This window comes from Ursus americanus, chromosome X (assembly GCF_024610735.1).
Source record: "Ursus americanus isolate L20-20 chromosome X, mUrsAme1.1.p, whole genome shotgun sequence".
Lineage (NCBI taxonomy): Eukaryota > Metazoa > Chordata > Mammalia > Carnivora > Ursidae > Ursus > Ursus americanus.
Genome location: NC_142164.1, coordinates 51,086,830 through 51,093,025, shown reverse-complemented (window position 1 = coordinate 51,093,025; position 6,196 = coordinate 51,086,830).

The following is a 6,196-nucleotide window of genomic DNA, read 5'->3' as shown; positions in this document are numbered from 1 at the left end:
TGTCTTCCATACTGCTTAATTTGTTGGCATGTAGTTGCTTGTAATAATTTCTAATAATTGTCTCTATCTCCTTGTTATTAATTGTGATTTCTCCTCTTTCATTCATGATTTTCTTAATTTGGGTCCTTTCTCTTTTCTTTTGGATAAGTCTGGCCAGAGGATATTGATCTTATTAATTCTTTCAAAGAACGAGCTTCTAGTTTCATTGATCTGTTCTAATGTTTTTTCCTGGTTTCTATTTCATTGATTTCTGCTCTAATGTTTATTATTTATCTTCTCCTGTTGGTTTGGGCTTTGTTTGCTGTCTTTTCTCCAGGTACTTTAGGTGTAATGTTATTTTGTGCATTTGGGATTTTTCTAATTTTTTAGAGAGGCTTGGATGGCTATGTATTTCCTTCTTTGGCCTGCCTTTGCAGTATCCCACAGGTTTTGAACCAATGTGTTTTCATTCTCATTGCTTTCAATGACTTGTTTAGGTTCTTCTTTAATTTCCTGGTTAACCTACTCATTCTTTAGCATTATGTTCTCTAACCACCAAGTGTTTGCATTCCTTCCAATTTTTTTCCTGTGGTTGAGTTCCAGTTTCAAAGCATTATGGTCTGAAAATACACAGGGAAATTTCAATCTTTTGGTATCAATTGAGACGTGATTTGTGACCCAGTATGTGATCTATTCTGGAGAAAGTCCATGTGCACTTGAGAAGAATGAGTATTTTGTTGTTTTAGAGTGGAATGTTCTGTATATATCTATGAAGTCCATCTGGTCCAATGTGTCCTTCACAGCTCTTCTTTCTTCATTGATCTTCTGCTTAGATGGTCTGTCCATTGCTGTGAATGGAATGTTAAAGTTTCCTACTATTAATGTATTATTATCCATATGTTTATTTTGTTGTTAATTGGTTTATATATTGCCCCACATTGGGGGCATAGATATTTACAATTGTTAAATCTTCTTGTTGGATAGACCCTTAAGTATGATAGAGTGTTCCTCTACATCTCTTATTATGGTCTTTGGTTTAAAATCTAATTTGTCTGATATGAGGATTGCTACCCCAGCTTTCTTTTGAGGTCTATGGTGTGGTAAATTGTTCTCTAGCCCCTCACTTTCAATCTGGAGGTGTCTTCAGGTTCAAAATGAATCTCTTATAGATGGCATATGGTTGGGTCCTGTTTTTTAATCAAATCTGAAACCCTGTCTCTCTTGATGGGAGCATTCAACCCATTCACATTCAGAGTAATTATTGAAAGATATGAATTTAGTGCCATTGTATTGCCTGCAAAGTCCCTGTTTCTGTAGATTTTCTCATTCTTTCTGGTCTATGTGACTCTTGGGGTCTCTCTTCACTTACAGAATCTCCCTTAATATTTCTTGCAGGGCAGTCTTGGTGGTTACATATTCTTTCAGTTTCTGCCTGTCCTGGAAGCTGTTTATCTCTCAACCCGTTCTGAATGACAACCTTGCTGGATAAATTATTCTTGGCTGCATGTTCTTCTCATTTAGTTCCCTGAATATGTATTGCCAGCCTATTCAGGCTTGCCAGGTTTCTGTGGATAGGTGTGATATTATTCTGATGTTCCTCCTTCCATATGTAAGGAATATGCTCTACCTAGCTACTCTCAGGATAGTTTCTTTGGGTATAAAATTTGCAAGCTTCACTATTATATGTTGGTTTGTTGATCTATTTTTATTGATTTTAGGAGGGGTCCTCTCTGCCTTTTGAACATGAATGACTGTTTCCTTCTCCAGATTAGGGAAGTTCTCAGCTATGATTTGCTCAAATATACCTTCTAACCCTCTCTCTCTTTCCACCCCTTTGGGGATCTCAATAATTCTGACATTGGAATGTTTCATGGCATCATTAGTATCTTCAAGCCTTTTTCCATGGACTACTAGCTGCCTATCTCTGTTTTCCTCAATTTCCTTCCTTTCCCTCAGCTTATCTTCTAGATCACTTATTCTCTCTTCTGTCTCATTTACTCTGGCTGTTAGAGTACCCAGTTTAGACTGAATCTCATTCATAGCATTTTTAAGTCCAGCCTGATTTGGTCTCATTTCTGCCCTTAGAGATTCTATATTGTCACTAATACTTTTTTCAAGCCTAGCTATTGACTTCATGATTGCTATCCTGAAGCCTATCTCTGACATCTTTCTTCTATCCATATCTATTAGTTCTGTGGCAGAGGACATTTTCTCTTGTTCTTTTCTTTTTTGAGAGTTCTTCCTCCTAGTCATCTGTCAAGGGATGGTTGAGCAAAAGAACAGAGTCCAAAATATCAACCATGACTCAAGCAAAATGCCCCTAGAAAAAATCTAAAGTGGTTGGAAGCTACCACAGATTCACAAAGCCAGGATGATCCAAAACAATAAAATAAAAGAAAAGGTGGGGGAGAGACTATTTTCTCTCAGGGTGGACAAAGTAGGGTGCTCTGCCTTTTTCTGATTGTTTTTTGGTCTGTGTGTTGGAAGCACTATATCCAAAAATTGCAAAGAAATCAGAATATATATATATATATATATATATATATATATATAATCTCAAGATAAAATTGAATAGAGTGAAAAATGGGCTAGTATGGTGCATAAAACTATAAAACATAGATATGAAAAAAGTTAAAAAGTGACTTAAAAGCATAAGCTGAGAAACAAAAATCTATTTGAAATGAGAACATGGTTTAAAAAAAAAAGAAAGAAAAAAGAAAGGAAACAAAAAAGAAATGTAAAATTTTAGCCTGAAGTATAAACAAGTTGTGAGGGAACACTTGGGAGTCTCTACATTACTTTCCCCTGGTGCTGGAGTTCTACTGTCCTATGGGAAATAATCTTATCATTCACCTGTTTCTCCAGTCTGTCTTCTGGGAGAGAGGCCTGCTGCTCTGCTTCCCAGGCATCTCTGCCTGGGTGGAGTTGCCCCACCCCTTGTCAGGGGGATGGGCTTAATGTGGGCTGATTGGCTGTGTGGCTTTTTTTCTCTGGCATCTTTCCACTTCTTTTTAGAGGGTCAGAGCAAATATGGCTGCTCAGGAATCTCTGGCCCAGAGCCACAAGATCCCCTTTCTCCAATAAACCCTCCAGATCAAACTCTTCCCACTTCTGTGTGTACCAAATTCCACAGACCTGCGCTTTTCACACCTGTTGCAACTCTCCCAGGGGAGTTCCAGGGACCCACAAGAGTCTCTGTGCTCTATGCCTTTGCAATTGCTAGTGGCCATGGCTTCGAATGTCCACCCTCTTCCATGGCTCCCAGGTCATGGCTGGGTGCTGCCCCAGTGTCCTTTGGGGGGCCACACTGCCCTAAGTGCTGTTGCCCTGTCTGGGCACAATCCACTTTTTGTCTCCCCTGGGATGTTAAAAAGCCCACAGCTTCTAGTCCTTTTCAGGGTGCTCAGGCAGAGAGTGGTCTTCCTACTGGCCCAGATTGCAGTTTATGGTGACTGGAGATGAGAGTCCCTTCTGGGCTCACTGACCATAACTAGTATCCCTGTTCCACTGCTTGGGTACTCTATTGGTTCAGGCTCCCCCATTTTTTCTGAGTCTCCTGGAATCCTGACACCACAATGGTCCACCTAGAATTCTGCCCTTTTCATCCCGTGCCCTTTTCAGAAATGGATGCCTCTCACTGGAGCAGATTTCTGAAGTTCCTGATTTTATGCTCCAGTGTTATATCTTTTTCTGATGGCCAGCTTTTGGAGGCTCCCTCCCCCTTCCATTTACCTTCTGATATTTCCCCTGAAGAATCAAGGTTCTTCACTTCCTACCTTGCAAAATGTAGTCATTTTTCTGCTTTTAGAGATCCATATAAATCTTCTTACATCTCAGGTTGAATTCATGTGTGTTCAGAATGGTTTGATAGATATCCAGGTAAATTCAAGGGACCAGATGAAATGAGGTCCCCTACTCTCCTGCCGTCTTGAGGATCCCCCCAAGAGTGTGGATTTCTTGGAAAACTCTATAGAATGAAGCCCAAGATTTGAAACATAAAATACTAATATTTCCACTATTGTCTCTGCCATACTTTCCAGCCTCACCCTTCCATTCTTGAATCTCATTGACAATATATACTCTTAATCCAACAATTCTAAACTACATTCAGTTCCCTCACATAGACAACTAGGTTTTGCCTAATCTCCATGACTTTCTTCCTTCTTTCCCTTGACCAATTTCTGCTTGGTTTACTCTAAATTTATTCATTGCCTTTCACCTTATTTATCATTTCCTCCAGGATTATTTACCAAAAGCCCATTCTAAGTAATGTAACCTTTTCCTATACTCCTTTATACCCCTCTGCATATTCCTATTATTGTAATATAGCACAGAAAAATGACCTTTTCATATATCTGTCTCTCTTTCTAGTTCATAAGGCCCTTGAGTTTTCTTATTTGTATCTTTAACCCAGTGCTTCATTCCATTCCTGATACATAGAAGATATTCAATATATGAAGAATGAATAGACAGATGGGTGGATGGATAGACAGATAAATAGATGCATTTATAATAATAATATAATAATTATAATAATTACTTCAGTGGTGTCCTTAGACAAGTAAGTCATCAATCTAATATCTCTGGAGCACAGTATCTTAACCCAGAAAATGAGGGAAACTAAATGCTCTCTATGTTTCTTTCCAATTCCCCATTCCTATAATATCAGATCTCTATTGTGTCACATGTTAGAATTCCTAATTATTTGTTAAGGTTATATGAATAGGAAAAATATTTCAGAAAAAGACAATGACAATAGTGATGTTTCATTGTTAAAAGTGATTATATGATATGCAAAGAAATGTTAAGGGCTTGAGAAAGCCTTTTTGCATCCCATCATTGCTTATATTCCATAAGTACCAAAGAAATAATCAAATAAATATCTACAGGTTTGGCCCCTGAATCCCATATGGACAACTTATGTGTAAAATCCTACATGGTATGATTTGAAGACCATTAAAATACCCATTCAGACCCAAATTATGCTGGTTTCATTTTTCTTTTTTCTTAACTTACAGTAATTTCACTATACATGAAAAAAGTGAGAGACAAAGATAGAGATAATAAGTGCAGGTATGCAGATAATTTTTCTGCCACTGACTTCATTAAGAATTAGACCAAGAGTGAGCCATTTTCATCCTTTAGTTAGTGACCTTGCATGCCTTTTAGGATCTAATTTTTTTTGACATCCTAAATGGAAATCTAAGTGTTCAAAGATGCATTATTTTATAGTCCATGGTCCCTGACAATAAGCCAATGACTTCATCTATGCTCAATCAAGAAAACAGTGATCTGTTTCAATACTGGCAGAGAAAGTGGTCATATAAGATTATATTTATTATTTTTTAATGTGATGCTTCCCTATTGTATTTCAAGAGTAAATTTGACCATATAATCCTTTCACTTTATATGCTAACTTTATGATCTATTCCTAGGTGAGATATATCTCTACCACATCTCTCATTTACCTACCTGACTCTCAGAAGAGGCATAGAAAACTGCCAGGGAAAGCCGCCAGAGAACAAAAGCCTGGAAATACTGGCTCACAGTGTGCCTATCCCCATCCCCCCTTGCAGAGGACAGGGAGACTCTACCCAAACAGGGTTGCCTGAGTATCGGTGCAGCAGGCCCCTCCCCCAGAAGGCAGGCTGAAAAATCAAGAAGCCCACATCCCTAAGATCCCTAAAACACGTACACACTGCTTGGGTCCTGGTCAATAATTTGGGCTCTGGACAACCCCGCAACCTCTCCTCATCAGAATGATGAGAAGGAGAAGCCCCCACCCAGAAAAGAAAAGACAATGAGTCTGTGGCCTCTGCCACAGAAATGATGGACATGGATATAACCAAATTATCAGAAGTGGAGTTTAGAGTAACAATGGTCAAGATGATGAGTAGACTTGAAAAAAATATTAACAAAAATTTAACGAGAATATAGAATTTCTAAGGGCAGAAATGAGAGTGAATCTGGCAGAAATTAAAAATACTATGAATCAAATGCAGTCAAAACTAGATGCTCTGACAGCCAGGGTGAATGAGGCAGAAGAACGAATCGGTGAATTGGAGGATGGGTTAGTAGAAGAGAAAGCTAAGATAGAAACTTCGCTCAAAAAAATCCAATCTCAAGAATGTAGGTTACAGGAAATTACTGATGCAATGAAACGTTCCAATGTCAGAATCATTGGCATCCCCAAGGGGGTGGAGAAAAACAAAGGTCT